Below are 18,507 nucleotides of genomic sequence, written 5' to 3'. Positions count from 1 at the left end.
CAATAAATGTATGAAAGAAATTCTTGCTATTTAGAAAATAAAAAAATCGATTTAAAAAAACCACGAATTTCTCAGAAAATGAATTTTTGGAAGCAATTTCCTAAAAGAAAACGATAAATGATCTTTATTTTGCAACCGAAATATTTCATTTACTTTCAAGCTTTAAAAATTAACATAATCATTTACCTCTAAAAATGTACAAGAAATTCAAAGAATTCTTTCTAGTCATATTTAAAATTGTTAAATGGCTAGTTTCCTGGATTTGAAATTCTTATAAACGTTTAGGATAAAAAATAATAATTGCTTAAAAACCTTCTGGAGTAGATTTTCATTAAAATTCTTTCGCGAAATTGAAAAAAAAAAAAAGATTAATATTTTTGCTTGCAATAGAATAAATTTTTTGCTATTAAAATTTTGTACTTTACCGTTTCGTCATTAAAGAAAGTACTCTGTTGGAAAAAAGCGCCATAATTAATTTCCGTTTTGCTTTTTCATTTGTTAAATCTTTATAACGAATTCTGCGATTACTATTTTAAGGATTTACAGAGAATTCCTTTTATCCCGATTTCCAGAAACTTTCCGTAGACTTTTCTGTGCTAATTAATTTGTATCAAGTTTCCTTCATTATTTTAAAGCATTGATGCATGAAATTGTTTTTCAGCAGTAGAAATATTTAATATTTTTTTTCACAAATAACAATAGTTACGGGTAAAATTCCATGTATTCAGCTCAGAAAATTGTTTTCTTATTAGTTATTATTTAGTATATTTTATTTCAACACTGATTATTTTTAAATGATTTTTTTAGTCAACATCATGAAACTCCTACAAAAAAAAAGATACTTTGTAAAAATAAGAATTATTTTCAAACAATTCTTTAGATTAATAAAATAACAATAAAACAAAGAAGGATCTTTTTAATAGACTTCCCCGATAAAATTCCAAGCTAAATCTTTATGATAAATGGATATTTTGTAATAAAAAAAATGTATAGTGAAACAATAAGAATCTTGTTGAAATATATGTGATTACTTTAATAAAAGTTTGAAACTAGTAATTAACATAGAAACGATCATATTGTGTCTAAATTCTTTTAAACAGAACTTTAGTCAGCTTTCTCAGTATTAAAAGGATCTGACACTCTGTCATTCATTCATGGAATTTTTAAATTACTTTGGAAATAATATTATAAAATAACTGGTGATGACATTTATTTAATTAGTAATGTCTAGGTTCTTTGAAAATATCAGTAAAATTAAATGAAATGAATTTTACATTACTTGTATTAGTTTACAGATTTAGCACCTACATCATTTCAATTTTAAAAGCTTTTGATGCGTAACGAGAATCTGATATTAAATATATACTTAGTCAAACTCCTTTTCGTTATTCTGTTTCTTATATTTAAATTCAATTCAAGGTTTATAAGTGCAATAATCTGTTCTGCAATTATTAAAAATTAGTTAAATCAATAAAGAAATCTGTTTTGTAAAATAAAATATGACACGAAAATTTAATTTGTATTTATCACTGAAGCAAAATATTCTTAAAATAGTGTAAATGTTGTAATTGAAAAACCAAGAAAAACACATAAAAAGTGCTCAAAATTTAAATAGCATTTAATACTTTCAATATATCGAAAAGGTTTAATTAAATAATGAGATATCATTAGTTTAAACAATCTAAGAGTCACTGCAAATTAATTCAGAAATATACTTTTTTTGCTCATATAGCGTGCATTGGGGAACATAATGTATAAAAGTTAAACCAAAGCTAATTAAACTGTTAGAAAAATCAAAGAAAAATAAAGTTTAAGTGAATTCTTTTTGCAAAGTTTAAATTTCGTTAAAATTTCGATAGCTGACATTATTTTTAAAAACTAGAATCACGAGTTCAATCTTTTCCTGTAAGAAATTACTATTTTTATCTTTATCTATCTATACTTTCAACAATTATTTCTCCTTTTACCCAAATCCGATGATAAGCTGATGAATATTGAAGAGAGTGCCAGTTCAGATGTGAACCTTGTAATTTGACAACGATCTAAATTTACGAATTCCATTCCAAAACAGCTCGCACGTAGTTTCTAAACGGGACGTTCATCTAAGAAAAGGCTTAGAAACTAAATAAAGCGACGAGATATTAGGCCGACTATTTATTCTCTTTTACAAAGAGGCAGGAATTTTCTCATTTACGTAAGCTGCAGTCCAAAGAATGGACCTGGTGTACGTAAGTCCTTGATGGCATAAATGGCAGTGAAGGATGAAAGATCTACGGAATTTATTTTTCCTTTAATGATCGTCCACCTTCATTCATTTGTTGAGTCGGCAAGATATTTCACCTCATAAGCTATACTGAAGACGATGAAGGAGAATTTAATCGATAATCATTTTTATTTCATTGCTGATGATTTTGACTTAAGATCTTTGTTGGGTCGTTCTGTAAATGGAATGATGATGGTTATAGAAAAGAAAGAACCCGATCGTTTGAAATTGTTTTGATAATTACTATCTTTTTTTTTTTCAAAAAAATAAATAATTGTGGGATTGTAAAAATAAATGCTTTGGTTCAGCACCTTCTATGGAAATGTAGAGTCATAAATGGTTTTCTTCAATACCATTTGAAGGCTAAATGGGATATTTTTTATAATTTATAGCCTATTTAAAAATAAATAAGTAACGAAGCATATTGTAAACACACATATTTTCGTTACTTTTATGGATAATGCTTAGTAACGGGAAACAGTAAATGTATTTTGAAATTAAAACACCGAAATCATATTTGATTCTTCCCTTTAATATAATCTTAACACTTCATTGCATGTAACTGACTGGTATTCTAAGAACTTTGTTTAGTATTATCAGAAATTTTGAAAAATATATCTTGATACCAGTTAACTATTTCAACACTTTAATTTCGAGCATATATATTTCTTAAAAATATTGAGAATACGAAAATATATCAATAAAGAAAACTTCTTATGCTATTAGATAAAAAAAAATGTTTTTTACTTGCATCATTTTCTACGATACATTTTATTTATTGATGATTTCTTATATTTCCTTTCTATTCTAATCTTTTCATATCAGAATGGGATTAGAACAGAAAAAAATTGAACGATGATTCTTTTCTTAAATAACATTGAATTATTCCTACAAGAACCATAAATTACCTGAGAAGGTTTAAGACACTGTAATATTTCTGCAGTTATTAAATACAGAATTAGAAATACAGAATACCTCTTCTGTTTTTATAAAGAGTCTTGATTCATTTCAGAATTTAAAATAAATCAAGATTTTAAATATAAAAAAAGACGACAGAAAGATAAGAACTAAACAAAAATGTCTAAACTGAAACTGTAATGAAAGATTATATTTAATAATATACTAAATTAAATATTTTATTTCCAATTATTCATCGCTATTTTTGAGGATTTTCTGTATGTTTTTAGACGTTATAATGTTGATGGATGTACCAAAAATAAACTAAAATTAATTTAGTAATCCTTTGACAGAGGTTTCCTAAGAATATTTGAAATAACTACAGATTGAATCGAATCTAGTTATCAGCCATGTTCCCAGGTGGCGCTGTCCAGATCAAAAGGGGAAAAGAAAACTTTTCGGGAAAAGATGTATTGCGCAGTTGAGTGATGAACTTTTCTCCCGTTTGGTTGTGGATGTTTAAAAGTTATGTACTTTTGAGTATTAAGTTTCAGTAGTAGTGTAAATAATTATGTTAGCAAAGATATATATTTGTTAGCAATGACTTTTTTCCCTCACAATCTTAACCGTCATGTTTTCTGGTTTTAAAATCCCTTAAAAAATGACATTTCTGTGAATTAAAGTGAAAAATTATGAATCAAAAAGAATATTAATCAAATACAAAAGGGGAAAAGAATATCAAATAGAGTATTAATCATTAGCATAGACATTTTAAATGTGCTCTCAAAGTTTAGCACATTATCTAGTAGAAAATATAAGTTTAGGGAACATAGATTAAAACATAATACTTCTGTATGATAATAGTGATTGATTCTCTTTTCTTGGAGCCGTGAAAAGAAACAAATCTCCCTCAAAACATCGATACTTTTTGGCCTGCAAAACTACTTTATTGTATTACTCAAGACGGAATTTAAATTTATTGAATTTTCATGAGCTCTTTACAGAATTCTACTGAGTGTGACAGTTCTTTAATGAAACTAGTGACTGGAATATGCTAATGTAGGTAGAATGCATTCGAACGTGTTGTCTTAAATCTTTAATATAAAATCTTTTAAATGTGATAGAAAGGCACGCTCAATAAAACGTTGAAGTGTCAACTAGAAATAGAAACTAGTTCTTTTACTTTAAGTTGAACTTAAGTTTACTTGAGGTTGAAGCTTAAAGGATGGCAAATAGCAAACATTATTATGTAATCATGCTTTCCTGGCCTAAACCACCTTATTTTTTAACACTATTATTTGCCCATTTTAAATTTGTAATACCATATTCATTAAAAATGTAATTGGTACATTTATATGTTGTCCACAATTCTCTCTCTCTGTGTGTGCGTGTGTGCATGTGTGTGCATAAATTAATGAACGGAACATTCATATCTGAAGAACCGAAAATAAGAAATTCAAACCGAAAGTAAAAAAAAAAAAACTTATATGTATAAGAATTAATTAAGCACACACGCAACAAATAAAACTTGAAGTAAAGTACCAAAAGAAAGAAATTACGCGAAAATATGGTATTTTTGCTGTCAACGGATAAAAAGGGCCTCATCACAATCCAAAACATTGATAATAAAAATAAAGAATTCCTATATTAAAATAAAGAAATGTACAAGAATTTATACAATATATTATATATGTATAATGTTTTTAATCATAAAGTAATAAATAGAGCTTTATAGTGATTTTTTTGACAGTTTTGTTGTATATTTGATTCTTTATTCGGCTCTATGCACTTTGAAAAATTTATAAAACTGTTTTCAGCTTGCTGCGTTAAAATGCTTGATAAAAATGAATTAGAAATGTTTAAAAATAGGTTGATTGCTTAAGTGACTATTCCATCCATTCTCTCGATTTCCCCTGACAGCTTTGGGGATAAAAAATACGCATTAATTCATATCGCCACATTCTTAACGCATTTTCTGTTTTTGCTTTTCCTCACAAAAAAATTATTTACGATCGCTGTTTAAATAACAAGCTTTATTTTTAAATGACATGTTATTTGAAGCATTAGCAACTTAAATTCTTTAATCACAAAGAATTTTTTTTTCATATTTATAGAAAATTGATGGCTTGAAAAGGTATTTAGGCGAAACGAAAAAAAAAATAGCTTTTTAACTGAAACTGTAATCAACGGTGAAAAAAATTTAAAGGTACTCAAAAAGTTGTCTGATACGTAAAACAGTGTAAACAATATTTTATTAATTTCATTTTTAATACTTGAAATGACATTATTAGAAAGCGAGAAAAAAAATGAACTCACAAAAAAGTTTCGTCTGATATGTAAAATATTTTAAACAATATTCTATATCAGAATTTAATATTTGAAATGTATAATAGAATGCATGTAGTATTTGTGGTCTATATAGTATTCAAATTATTCAGAATCAATTTTATAAGATAATGCATTGCAACCTTAAAAATAGAATCCTTAATTGTATCCTATTTCAACTAAAATTTAAAATAATTTGTCATGTTTTTCAATTCATTGTGCATAATTACAAATGTCATGAGAAAACGCACCAAACATTTTAAAACTTGAGAAATAATTAAAATCGAAACGAAAGTTGATTGTTTTATTTGCTTGCTTTAAAATTACTTTTGAAATAATAAAAGAAGAGTAAAATATTCTCGATTCTAATTTATATATATATAATTTCAGTCAAATATTTTGAAATATTAATTAAAAATTACTTTGACATTATTTGCATTCCAAGTATAAATTTATTTAAATATCCTCTTTACATCAATTTCCTTACTGTATTTCACATATCAATATCTATTTCTGTTTTACAATTGCGTTATATTTGATTCTTTTATTATGAATTCAATTTTGAAGACAATTTTTACACTTAGAATAACAAAATTTTAGGGTGGTGTGTAAATATGTTTAAAATAATAAATTTAAAGGCTTGTAAATACACTTTTTGATATAAATGCGGGGTATTTTCGAATAGAATAGTATGGCCAAGTTTAGTTCTTACGCCATTCATACTAATTCAACTTGCCAAATAGAAAGCTGATGTTTTTCATTTGAAACGAATTTTAAAATTTAAAATAATTTCATGAAATATTTCTAATCGAATGATTAAAATAAAATATCGTTTATGCTTTGAAATTACCACAAAAGTTTTAGAAGCTGCTTTGTTATATGAATCTCATGACATTTAAAACAATTTATGGCTTTTGGGGGCCTACATTTCTCATCACAGTAGATAAAATATCACTTACTAATATACTAGTGCGAATATGATTAAAAGGTTCATCGTGTTAAAAGTTGCAAATGATTGCAATCCTTCTTCATTAGTCCACAATATTTTAAAAACCGCTTCTTCATAAATTGCATGGAATTCAAAATACATGATAAAATATACACCTTATTGGAATATGAATAATTAAGATGTTGTGGTTAAGTGAAAATGTTCATCTAACTACTACTGACCTCTGCTTAGCTTCAAGCACAGATCAATATTTATATTCGCCGACAACAGTTTATGATAAAGTATAATTGTATAAAGGGATCGAAAATAAACAGGTGGTATTAGAAATCCCTCTGTTGGAAGAAATACTCAACGAATCGCACCTAAAGATGATGTGGTTAAGATGTTGTGGTTAAGTGAAAATGTTCATCTAACTACTACTGACCTCTGCTTAGCTTCAAGCACAGATCAATATTTATATTCGCCGACAACAGTTTATGATAAAGTATAATTGTATAAAGGGATCGAAAATAAACAGGTGGTATTAGAAATCCCTCTGTTGGAAGAAATACTCAACGAATCGCACCTAAAGATGATGTGGTTAAGATGTTGTGGTTAAGTGAAAATGTTCATCTAACTACTACTGACCTCTGCTTAGCTTCAAGCACAGATCAATATTTATATTCGCCGACAACAGTTTATGATAAAGTATAATTGTATAAAGGGATCGAAAATAAACAGGTGGTATTAGAAATCCCTCTGTTGGAAGAAATACTCAACGAATCGCACCTAAAGATGATGTGGTTAAGATGTTGTGGTTAAGTGAAAATGTTCATCTAACTACAACTGACCTCTGCTTAGCTTCAAGCACAGATCAATATTTATATTCGCCGACAACAGTTTATGATAAAGTATAATTGTATAAAGGGATGGAAAATAAACAGGTGGTATTAGAAATCCCTCTGTTGGAAGAAATACTCAACGAATCGCACCTAAAGATGATGTGGTTAAGATGTTGTGGTTAAGTGAAAATGTTCATCTAACTACTACTGACCTCTGCTTAGCTTCAAGCACAGATCAATATTTATATTCGCCGACAACAGTTTATGATAAAGTATAATTGTATAAAGGGATGGAAAATAAACAGGTGGTATTAGAAATCCCTCTGTTGGAAGAAATACTCAACGAATCGCACCTAAACTTGGGCTCATACTTTCCTGAGTACGCAGTTTCGATTTTCAAAATATTAAATTAGCTTAAATCGCAGCTTCCAGGTGCTTTGATTCAAAATTCTTTTGTGCTGTATTACAGATAATTTGCATGATCTTGCATTTATTACATTTTCTGAGTATATAATGAGTCATGATGCAATTTATCATCCAAAGCCGATTCCAGTAATTTTGAAAGCCTGTTTATTAGAAGAACATTATTTGCGAAACTCTTTTAGCAACGAAACCACAAGGGTTTTGTTCTATTTGGAGAATTTCGACCGAACAGGGATTTGCATGAAAGTCCTTTCACAGTTATAAATTCTTGACAAAGGATCTAGCTATTCAAAGACACTCGAAAATTTGCTGTTTAATTCGAATAAAGCCGGAAACAAATTAGGACGCAGATGAATGCAGAGAAGACAGGAAATAGCCACTGCAATTGTGGGACAATGCATTCAGCAGTTATAGTGGAGAGGCAATATCACGGACATATTATATTTGACTGTATGAGGAATTCGGCGAAAGTGTTGAAGCTTTACCATTTTGAGATCTTAAAAATTGTCTCCAATTGATCCGAACACATGGGAAATATTCCTTTGAATGCTCTTGTTTCGGATGACCGTGCAAATTATGCACAGTGAAGAGACTCTCTCTAAGCTCAAAGGAATTGCTGGAAGCACACATAATGGCCAACTTTGGTCGGAATCTGACTCAAACAATAATGGACAAATTCCCTCACGCTTTCTAAATTAATGGTGTGGAGTGGTTTTGCATCATTCAGAAGCGGAAATTACTTTTGAGAAGAAAATAAAGACTCGGAATAAAAGATGTATTAGTTTTGGTATGGAGCTATAGAGTATATATTTCTATAGACCTGGAGGTATGTTCTCCAATTTCGCTGTTCCACTTTTTAGCAATGGATAGGTCTTGCCTCCACAATCTAAATACCATATGAAGAATACCTTGAAATCGCCAGACTTGCGGAAATACTTATGAGTGAAACTTTTATTGAGGAAAGATTAATAAAAAGATTGTTTAAAATATTTTAACCGTTCTCTGATATTTAGATAATAGGCTGTATGAAAGGCGAAATTATCATAGCATTATTTGAAAGGAAAAATTGTCGTAAAAGACAAATTGTCCTTTGAAATGATTTGCATCATGCTATCAAATCTATTGTCCTAAGAATTCAATTTTTGGATAAAATGGTAGGGATCATGTCTATTTGTATTTCGATAGGTATGGTTTTTCTTCCAACTGAGATAATTGTATACTATTTTCTATCTTTTCAATCTTTGGATTTTTCACATCTACCGAATATTAAAATGCCATTTTCCCCTAACGGCAATAATCCAAACTAAACTTTTTTTTTAATTTAAAAATCAAACTCACATTCTTTAAGCAGGTGCGCAAAATTTAATTGTAAATCACCAACTAATTTTAAACTGAAGGTCCCAAATACTTCCTACTTCATTTCGATCAACTTAAACGCAATATCACAGGAACTGTATATGTAAGTACCTAAACTATTTAATTTACTGATGCCTCATTTGATGAGAGCTTCTATTTTGAGAACCATTCGCAATTTTAATCAAGCTAAGAGCCTTAGAATAATTTACGAGATTACGGATTTCACGGAATTTTAGTGTCAGTTTATAACATCAGAAAAATAAACCAATTTTACTATACCTATATGAAAATAACAAGAATGGCATTTTCAAATGATCGACCTACATCCATAAAAGTTGAGTAGTCAAAGATGTGTAATCTATTTATGCCGAAGTTAAACGGATTACAATTTCTGAACATGCAAACATAGAAAGAAATATAATAAAAGGAAGCAAAAAGGTGCATAGCTATATAAAGGTATATGGAGTGCTTTCATTTTAATTTATAAATAGTTTGGTGATTCTATAATGTATTCAAACAACACAAGATGTTTCATACAATTATTTAATAAAATCTCTATCTGCTTAATCCTTAAATTTACTGAAGATGTAAGCATTTGTAATGTGGTGTGACACACGCAGGAACCTAAAAGTGTTTCAAGTACAACTTTGTAGTAATCCAATATATTTTTTTATTAAACCATTATGGGATTTTACAGAAACATACAAGTTAAATATAAGATCATTTATGATAAATTTGATTAAGTTAATTAAATTACAACACATTTGCTGCACTAACTACAATTAGAAACCACTTTTGACAGTTTCCTTACCAATATAGCTAACACAATTTTATGAACATTCAAAATAAATGCTAATAGTTTTACCTATTTTAGTCATTAATGTCTCGTTACCATCATAATTCAAAGAAGATTATTATTAAGGTTGATTAAAACTTAGTTATTAATTACAGTGAACCTTTCCCATGAAAATGAAAAAGCAATGGACGGAGATGTTTTGAGAAATAGTATCTAAAATCTAGATTAAAAAAAAATTAAGTATTTTTTAGATGATTTAAGTACTTAGGGAGATATTTTTGTTACAATAGAGTTAAAAATTATGATTGCAATTGCATTATATATATATATATATATATATATATATATATTGATATTTCAGAATTCCATAACACATTACAGTCTCCAATTTAGATGAACATTTAAGTTATTTAAATAATAAGATTATTGCTATGATCAGAACAATTCTAACGTAATACCTAATTCGTTTCACACCTTCTTAAAATATTTTGATAATGTAAATTTTTCAGCTATATATCTACTGTGTATATTACAATATCTTAATAAATAAAAGCAATGACTCTTGAGGGTGAAGTGTGTTTAATTAGATTCCATATCACAAGAAAAAAATAATTCCGATATATCTACTATACATAAGTACTTGCATGCATTTTAACAGTTGATATATATGAAAATATTTAAATAAAATGAATTTGTAAGAATCAAATAGGATAAAAGAGCATGGGAGATAGAATGTGTTGCTTTTTTTGTGAGTTAACAAAATCTTAAACTTTATAAGTCATTATTATGCTTAAACACTTTTATTTATCTAAATTAGTTTCATTATTTTTAAAAGCAGAATTTTTCAGTTGAGTTTTCGCTTACTTCCCAATCTGCCGGAGATTTGAAATTTTGTAAGCGTGAGATTTCGATGACAATATTGTATTTTAATATTTTCAATGGTTGAATATCAGTCATAAATTAAGGTAATGAAATTATGGTTCATATGCATGGTATCATCTATTAATGAATTTGATTTAAATATTCCATAATATTTTAATGCGCTGATGAACGTTTAATTTTCAAAATCATTTTTGTAGTATTAAATTTTAAACTTTATTCCTTATTCTTTTTTATCATTCATAAAATTATTCAAATACATCGAAGCTTCATGCAAAATCCAAATTAATATAACTTCAACGAATACTTCAAACGTAAATCCAGATAAATGTGGAAATATCCTTTTTTTTTTTGTTTCCTTACACCATAATGCTTAATAGGTATATTTAAATTATTTAAAACAGGTTCTGAATATGGAAATTTTTAGAAATTCAATTTACGAAGCAGTTCTGTCTTATGACAAATTTTTAAATTATGATAAATTTGTTTCAAGTATTTTTTTCTCAACTATAATACAAATGATGCTACATTTTTGATGCAGCAATGGTTTATTGAAAATGATATTTTAATCAACTTTTAAACTATGAATAAATTAATATAGGGACGCATAAAATTTAAGATTTGTCCTTATTATTTCTAATTATGGGATAAAAACACTCAATAATACCTGTAATTTTCATTTCCGATTTGCAGAGTGATGAGAATTAATTAATAATTTGAATTCAACAAAATATTATTGTTACTAATAGAAACAAGCGGTCAAAAATCAGTATCATTCATATAAAACACTATTTAATTTTTTAAGCGAAATTATTTAATATCCTGCGTATAGTTGAAAACTCCCCGGGGAACAAATAAAATGCCTCAGTGACCTATGTTTAGACCCTAGTCGAAAATCAATAGTCCCAGGAGGTGGTCACCTGGTGAAGAATGGTCCACTTAAATATCTTACTAAGATAGGGGGGGGGAAAGGATTTTATGTGTGGCCACCCACGTTCCACAGTCTGTCTATCTGTCTGTCTGTCTTCTTCACAACTACCTGATACGAGTTTTATTATTTCAAAGAATATTACCGATTGATAATCGTTGTTTCCTATGAACAGGAATGGCTTCAATGAAAACATTAGTTCTCGTATTATATGCATGAGGTCTTTGTTTTATTAAACTGAACATTCCCTTTAAAAAAAAAAATAGTTAAAATTTTGTCTCCACAATCGCAAATTAAAAGTTTAAATCTGTTTCAAACATTTTTTTTAAAGAATATGGCTTAAGTATAAGATATATAGCAGTCAATTTTAGTATGGGACTAGGAAAAGAGGAAATAATATCAGTCTAAATTTTGTTTCTTTGAAATGTTATGGTTCCGCGGTTGAACAAAATATATATTAAAATGAAAGGTTTACAAATAAAAATCGATTGTACCCTGTAATAGAAACTGCCTAAAAAATTGATATTTTCAAAAACAGGTGACTATGGATATTATGTGTGGTCACCCTCTTTTTCCAGGTATATGATACTTTTATTTTGCTTCAAGTGGATTGGATGCATGTTTTAACGATTTGAGCGTTAAACAATTCTTTTGGATATACATATTTAAAATGAAGAAATGGTTAACACGCGTATGGGAAGAAAACTTTAAAAAAATCGCTATCTAATTGGAGCACAAATATTATATTTTTACAAAAAAAAAAGAAAAAAGAAAAAAAGAAAAGGTGTTTAAAAACCAACAAAGGTTACACAAATCAAAAAGTTATCGCACTCTTTTGTTCTCAAAAAATCGAATAGCGAAATCTATTTAAAGTTGAGATTTAGACTGAAAAATTCGAATGAAAAATTAAAATTTGTTTAAAATTTATGCTTTTCGAAGATGTTTTTGTTTTTGGTAGATTAAGGTAAACGTACATAACGTTAAGGTAAACATAAGGAAAATAAAAATGTATGTTTCAACAATTTGCATTTTTAATTTACAAGATGGTAATTTCTTTAAAAAATTATATTTTACAGTCAGATTACTCTAATGTATTTCAAAATAAATGATATCAAAAGAAAGTATAAGAGTTTTTTGAAATTTATTAAGTAAGAACCATGGAAACATGTTTACATATAAAACATTTTCTAATGAGTTGTTGGATTGAATTTTTATTTAATAAAGGATAACTTAATTTTTAAATAAACAAAAAACTTTTATAAATGATATTTAAGCAATAATATAGGGTAGTAGGAATTTGTCAAACTTAAAACTTCATCTAACACTTTCTATAATGGAATTTATTTGCAAAAACGTAAATGTAAAATGCGGAAATTTTTATTCATCTAAAAGTGAAGTAGTCTGTAATGTTTCTAATAGGTTATTAAAACCAATTACAAAGAACTTCAAAAACTTTAAGATTACTACATAAATTATTAGGACAATGGTAGCAATAAATAAATAAATAAACAAAATAAATATTTTTCTGCAAATTAGACTTCGAAATAAGTTATAGGAAAGTATATAAATTATTTCTGTGAAAAAATCCTTCAAGTAAATGCAAAATGAAAAAAAAAATGTATAATTTCTTAACTTATAATTCCTTTCAGTCACAAAAATACAAATAAGCTCTTTTTTCTATTAATAAATCGTTTTTGCTTATTAATGCACAATTTAAAGGCCATTGTGTATCGAATATTAAAAATGAGATAGCTTTTACAATTACGCTATTATTGATAACTGAAAAGTGCTAAATATTTTTTATCAAAAACATGGAGATCAAAATAAGACTATAAAAACATGATCCGATGTTGGAAATACTCTAAGCATATTAGAATTCTAATTGTATTTATAATATATTTGCAGTTTTTAAAGGATATTTGGTAATTTACCTTTTTATGATATTAATGGGATTTAAAACTCTAATAGTATTATTTTAAGTGACTCAAATTTTCACGATTAATAAAAATGTATTTTAAAAACTTTATTTTTAATTCCTTCAATATTCGTGAATAGAATTAATAATTTATTATTATAAATGCTTTACAACCATATATTCAAGTCTTCCACAAATTTATTATCAGGTGGCTCCTCTTGTAAATAAAAATTCATTAAAATCGATCAATTAACAATTATTTAAGCTAAGAAAATATTAAAATATTGTATTTTAATCGGGTACACACAACACTGCAAAACTTTAGAACTCTAGAATTTCAGAAGGCGAGTAAAAATCAAACATAAAATTTCGTTTTTACATGCATGAAACAAATAAAGTTTTAAAAAAGTGTCTAAAAATGACCCCTTTGTTAGAATTTTAAATTGAAAAAAGACATTAAAAGCAATCTCAAATTTGCTAAATTTAAGAGAACAAATGTAAAGGAATAAATCTTTTCAAATAGCGTCCTTAGAGAAGAGATATTAAGTAATGCATAATTCCAGTTTCACTCTTAAAACACTTTTAGAGGAAATAAATTTAAAACACAAGCTTATTTCATTGAATAATCAAACAGAACACTAATGAAAATAAAAGAAATTTAGAAAGAGAATTTCACTGTGTGAGTAATCAAACAGAACACAGGAGAAAACTAGAAGAAAAAAAAGAGAACAAATCAGACACGTAACTATATACACAAATACACTTGCGAAATAAATAGAAAGATTAATTAATTTTTAGTTATCCATGTTTTACCAAAACATTTATCTTAGCTTGATTTTGGTGAGAATATTAAATTATCATAATATGAATTGGGAAATGCCTCTTTGACCGATCCACTAATATCTCCTGAACTCATTTAGAGTGATTACAAATCAAGTGTGTCTCACCACATAGCTCCAGGTTCTGACTTTGAACACGAAAATTGCAATTATCTCCCAATTCTGTCTTAGAGGCTCAGAATTATAGTCTTCCCCACGGGATTCATTAAATGAAGCACAACTCATTTAAACATGAAACGTTGCGAGAAAGGGGATGGAAAATTTAATCTTGAATCATTTTTATGCTCAAATAAGCGTAAAATTACAAATCATTCTATCATAAATACTAATTTCCTAAAAGATAAGCGTTTTTCATTTTTAGTAAACTTTTTGAACTCTAAACAGAAGATCATTTCATTAAATGATTAATTTCAATTATGTTTATTAGGAAATTCATTCATAAATCGTTAAGTAAACTTAGTGTTCAAAGATATTATAAATTAAGATTTGAGATTATGTTATATTTGTTATTCGATAATTTTGCGAAATTAATTAAAAAACTAATTAATTAATTAATTAAATTTTTTAATTAATTAATTAAAAAAATTTGCATACAGTTGTTAAAGAGACAAATTAGATCTTGTAGTTTTAGCAAATCTTTTCGAGGTTTTATTTGCTTTAAAATTAGATGAAGAAGTTTTTGTTTATTTTACATTATCTTTAATATTATTTTTTTTAAAAATAACATCTTTATTTTATAATCGATTACCTTGAATATTTGTTTTAATGCTCGGATGCTAAAATTATCTTTCTTTTGTTAGCCATTTAAAGTATAGAGTTTAATTAACTCTATAAGCAGAAATCAAATTAACTCGGTTGAAGGTATTATGGGGTTAATCTTTCGTTTTAAATGCTTTGTAGTTTACGTGAAGTGTTGGCAATTATTTTTTCATTTCTGACTAAAAAAAAAGAGATAAAATCTGAATTTCTCAGGAATTTAACAAAATTTTGTTTCTCCGAATTGGAAAAGTTTCGATTAATTTCAAAATTGAACTATGAATTGAGAATAATTATTTTAAAATGCCGTTATAAATAATGAATTATATCTTATGATTAATGTTTCTATTATTTAAAAATATAACATCGGAAAAAAAAATTATCTGTGGCATTAGACATTATAAAACGATATTTCTTCTCAAAAATGGAGCATACTGAATGTAATTCTTAATATTCTGAAAATAAAAAAGATGTTCGTTTTTAATTTTCTTTCATAAAAAAACTATAAACTAATAGAATAAACAAGCAACTCTTGTAACTGGAGAACTCCTGGAGAAAATAAGAAATTTAAAAATTTAACAAAAATATAGCAAGGCTTTCTTCTCTACAATGAGCCATTTCGATTTTTTTTTCATAAGTAAGCTATTGGTTGAAAATAAATAATTATTTTAAAAGAATCGGCTAAAATGCGGGATATCTAATGACCGATGTTTCCATTCTTAAAAAAACACAAGTAAACCGTTAATTTAAAATAAGTAACTCTAGCCCGTTGCTTTTGCAGTCCTTTTCTGAAATATATTCAGAAATCTTATATTTCTAGATGAATAGATTTATTATTATGCTTTCGTATTTTTTTTCCAAGAATGATACAAGAATAAATGAGAAAAAACATTACTTAGCAGCTTTGTTTTTCAACTTATTTTAAACATTGCAATTAAATTCATTTTATTTGAAGACAGAAAAAAAATACCCACTAATAAAAGCAACCGATACTGATAAGCAGGAAAAGTTTAATTATGTCTACTCTCTCGTCTTTTTTCCCCTCTCTTTAACATTTAAAATGCAAAATATTTAGTTTAGAAAATATTGCTGTAAATAATAATTGCAGCCAATTAAATGACATTAATGCCCATCTGCTCAAAAATTTTTTCAGCTGCCTTTTTTTGGTAAACGATGATTTTGTTCTTTTTTTCTAACAGTAAAATATTTCTTATTACACCATTATTATTCTTCGTTGCAATTATGAGACATTACATATTTAGATACTGGTGCTCTTTTTATAATGTCGAACAAAGTGGGATAAGGATGTATGTAGCTAAAGAAATGAAGGCATGGCAAATAATAATTAATACGACTTGTCGATAAAGATTCATTGTATCAATATTATTGATATTAAAAACGTGCATATTTATTATGAAATAAACATTTTGGTTTATTTTTGGATTATTCTTCATAAGTGGAATAATTCATGAAAATAATTCTTTAATTCATTGTTTCCTTAGCAGGAATTAATATTTCGTATTTTAAAGAAAATGGATTTATTTTTTCAAGAAATATAAATTTTGATATCTAAAAATTATTCTTTTGGATTAATTTTTTTATGATTCGCGGGCAAATATATTATGTGCGTTATTTATCAAATTCTGTTATACCTAATTCTACGGCCCATTGCAATTAAAAAATGTAATCATATCTCATATTAATAAAAACACTTATTCATTGTTTAAAAAAAAATAAAATTTGTATTGGGAGTTAATGCAATATATATACACACTTTGTCGTCAGTGGTAAAAGGCTTATAAATTAACTTTACATTTGTTGAGAAAAAATGAAATTTGTCTTCAAAGTTAACTTAAAATATATTCCTTGTATTTTCTATACTTTTACACCATTAGCTAAAACGCTTAGATATGATATTATATTTGTAGATATTTAAATAAGCCACAAATATTTTTGAATTATATTTTTCAAAATGATCGAAGATTCATTTTATTCTCCAACAGGTAAATGCAAATACTTTTCTTCTATTGCTAAAGTGTTTGATAAACATCAGCAAAAAATGCTCTATCTATTGTGTAAGCACTCATATTCAATATTTTTAAAGTATCAATTACGTTGAGAAGGGCGTCATATATTTCTGTATATTTAAAAATGAAAATTCTGTATTCTGCCTTTGGTAAATCATTTTGCTCTTCGCCTCTCTAATTTTTAGAGTACATTTGGTAAGCCTTTATTTCTTAATTTGTGTATTATTTATAAAGATTAGATCTCAAGCTAACATTTGAAAAATCTCATCCTCCATTGAATTAAAAATAGATGATATAATTTTTATGTTTGAGTTTTTTAATATATATATATAACAGGACATTATTAACAAAATATTATTTCGAAATATTATCAAATCCATGCGTTTGCTCTTCTCTCTATAGTGATCTTTCAAAATTCCTTTTTTGTGGAAAGTGAAAACTAGAAAAATCGCACTTAAAATAGTTTTATGCAGAAACTGTTTGTTATTAAAATGCAGGTAGTTAACTCTGAAGGAAAATAAAACTTTAATAAGATTTATTTGTGATTTTATGTTTGTTTATAAATTGGCTTGTTTTCAATTTACATTATTTTACATGGTTATTTCAGAAGCTGTAACAGCCTGTAGCTGATTTTTTGGGATGGGCAGTTCGTGGGTTGGAGATTTAATTTCATCGCAAATTCCGCTGTGTGAATGGGCCTGATAAACGAAGTGTTAATCAACGTCGAAAGTGTTTTTGCTGTTGCATTGTCAGATACTGGCTCAGGTGTTGTCCTTGTCATCCGACAACAGTTCAAAATTATTCATCCCGTTTCAAAATAACTCTAGTTAAATCCTAGTTATTTTTAAACGGGTTTTAAATGGGTAATTATTTATTAGATCCGCATAGATGTAAAACGGACGTAGGATAAATTAAATCAAACATAATAAATTCAAATACTCTCTCTGTAAGCAAATGACATTTACTTTAAATATATACACAGTTGTGCAAGTGTGTCTGTTTTCCTAACATTCGTGGAGCAATCAATGAATTCATACATAAAATAAAATTTGAAAAGGCGAAATTCCGGGGAAAAAAGTGAGTAAAACTATGAATCTCACTTGGGAATGATTAAGAATAAAGAAAGAAAAACGAATTCCGAAAACTTCCATCAAAATACTTTTACGATCATGTTTAATTTAAAGAAAACACGAAGCTATAATTATTGATGCTAACATTACTGAGCCGTTTTCGCGACAACGAAAGTTTTAGAAAAAAGTTCCTCCTTTCCCTCTTCATAATAGGAGCTAAAAGTTCTTAATTTAATACACGTTCCGAGGGATTTTCTGTCAGT

General features: G+C 27.2%; 1 protein-coding gene across 6 annotated transcripts in view; it reads right to left on the bottom strand.

Annotated features, from left to right (window-relative positions):
* LOC129959014 (dual specificity calcium/calmodulin-dependent 3',5'-cyclic nucleotide phosphodiesterase 1-like) overlaps positions 1-18,507 on the bottom strand; it is a 601,405-nt gene that overhangs the window by 222,199 nt on the left and 360,699 nt on the right. The window lies entirely within an intron of this gene.

Source organism: Argiope bruennichi, chromosome X1, assembly GCF_947563725.1.
Source record: "Argiope bruennichi chromosome X1, qqArgBrue1.1, whole genome shotgun sequence".
NCBI classification, from domain to species: domain Eukaryota; kingdom Metazoa; phylum Arthropoda; class Arachnida; order Araneae; family Araneidae; genus Argiope; species Argiope bruennichi.
This window is presented reverse-complemented; position numbering and strand designations above follow the sequence as displayed.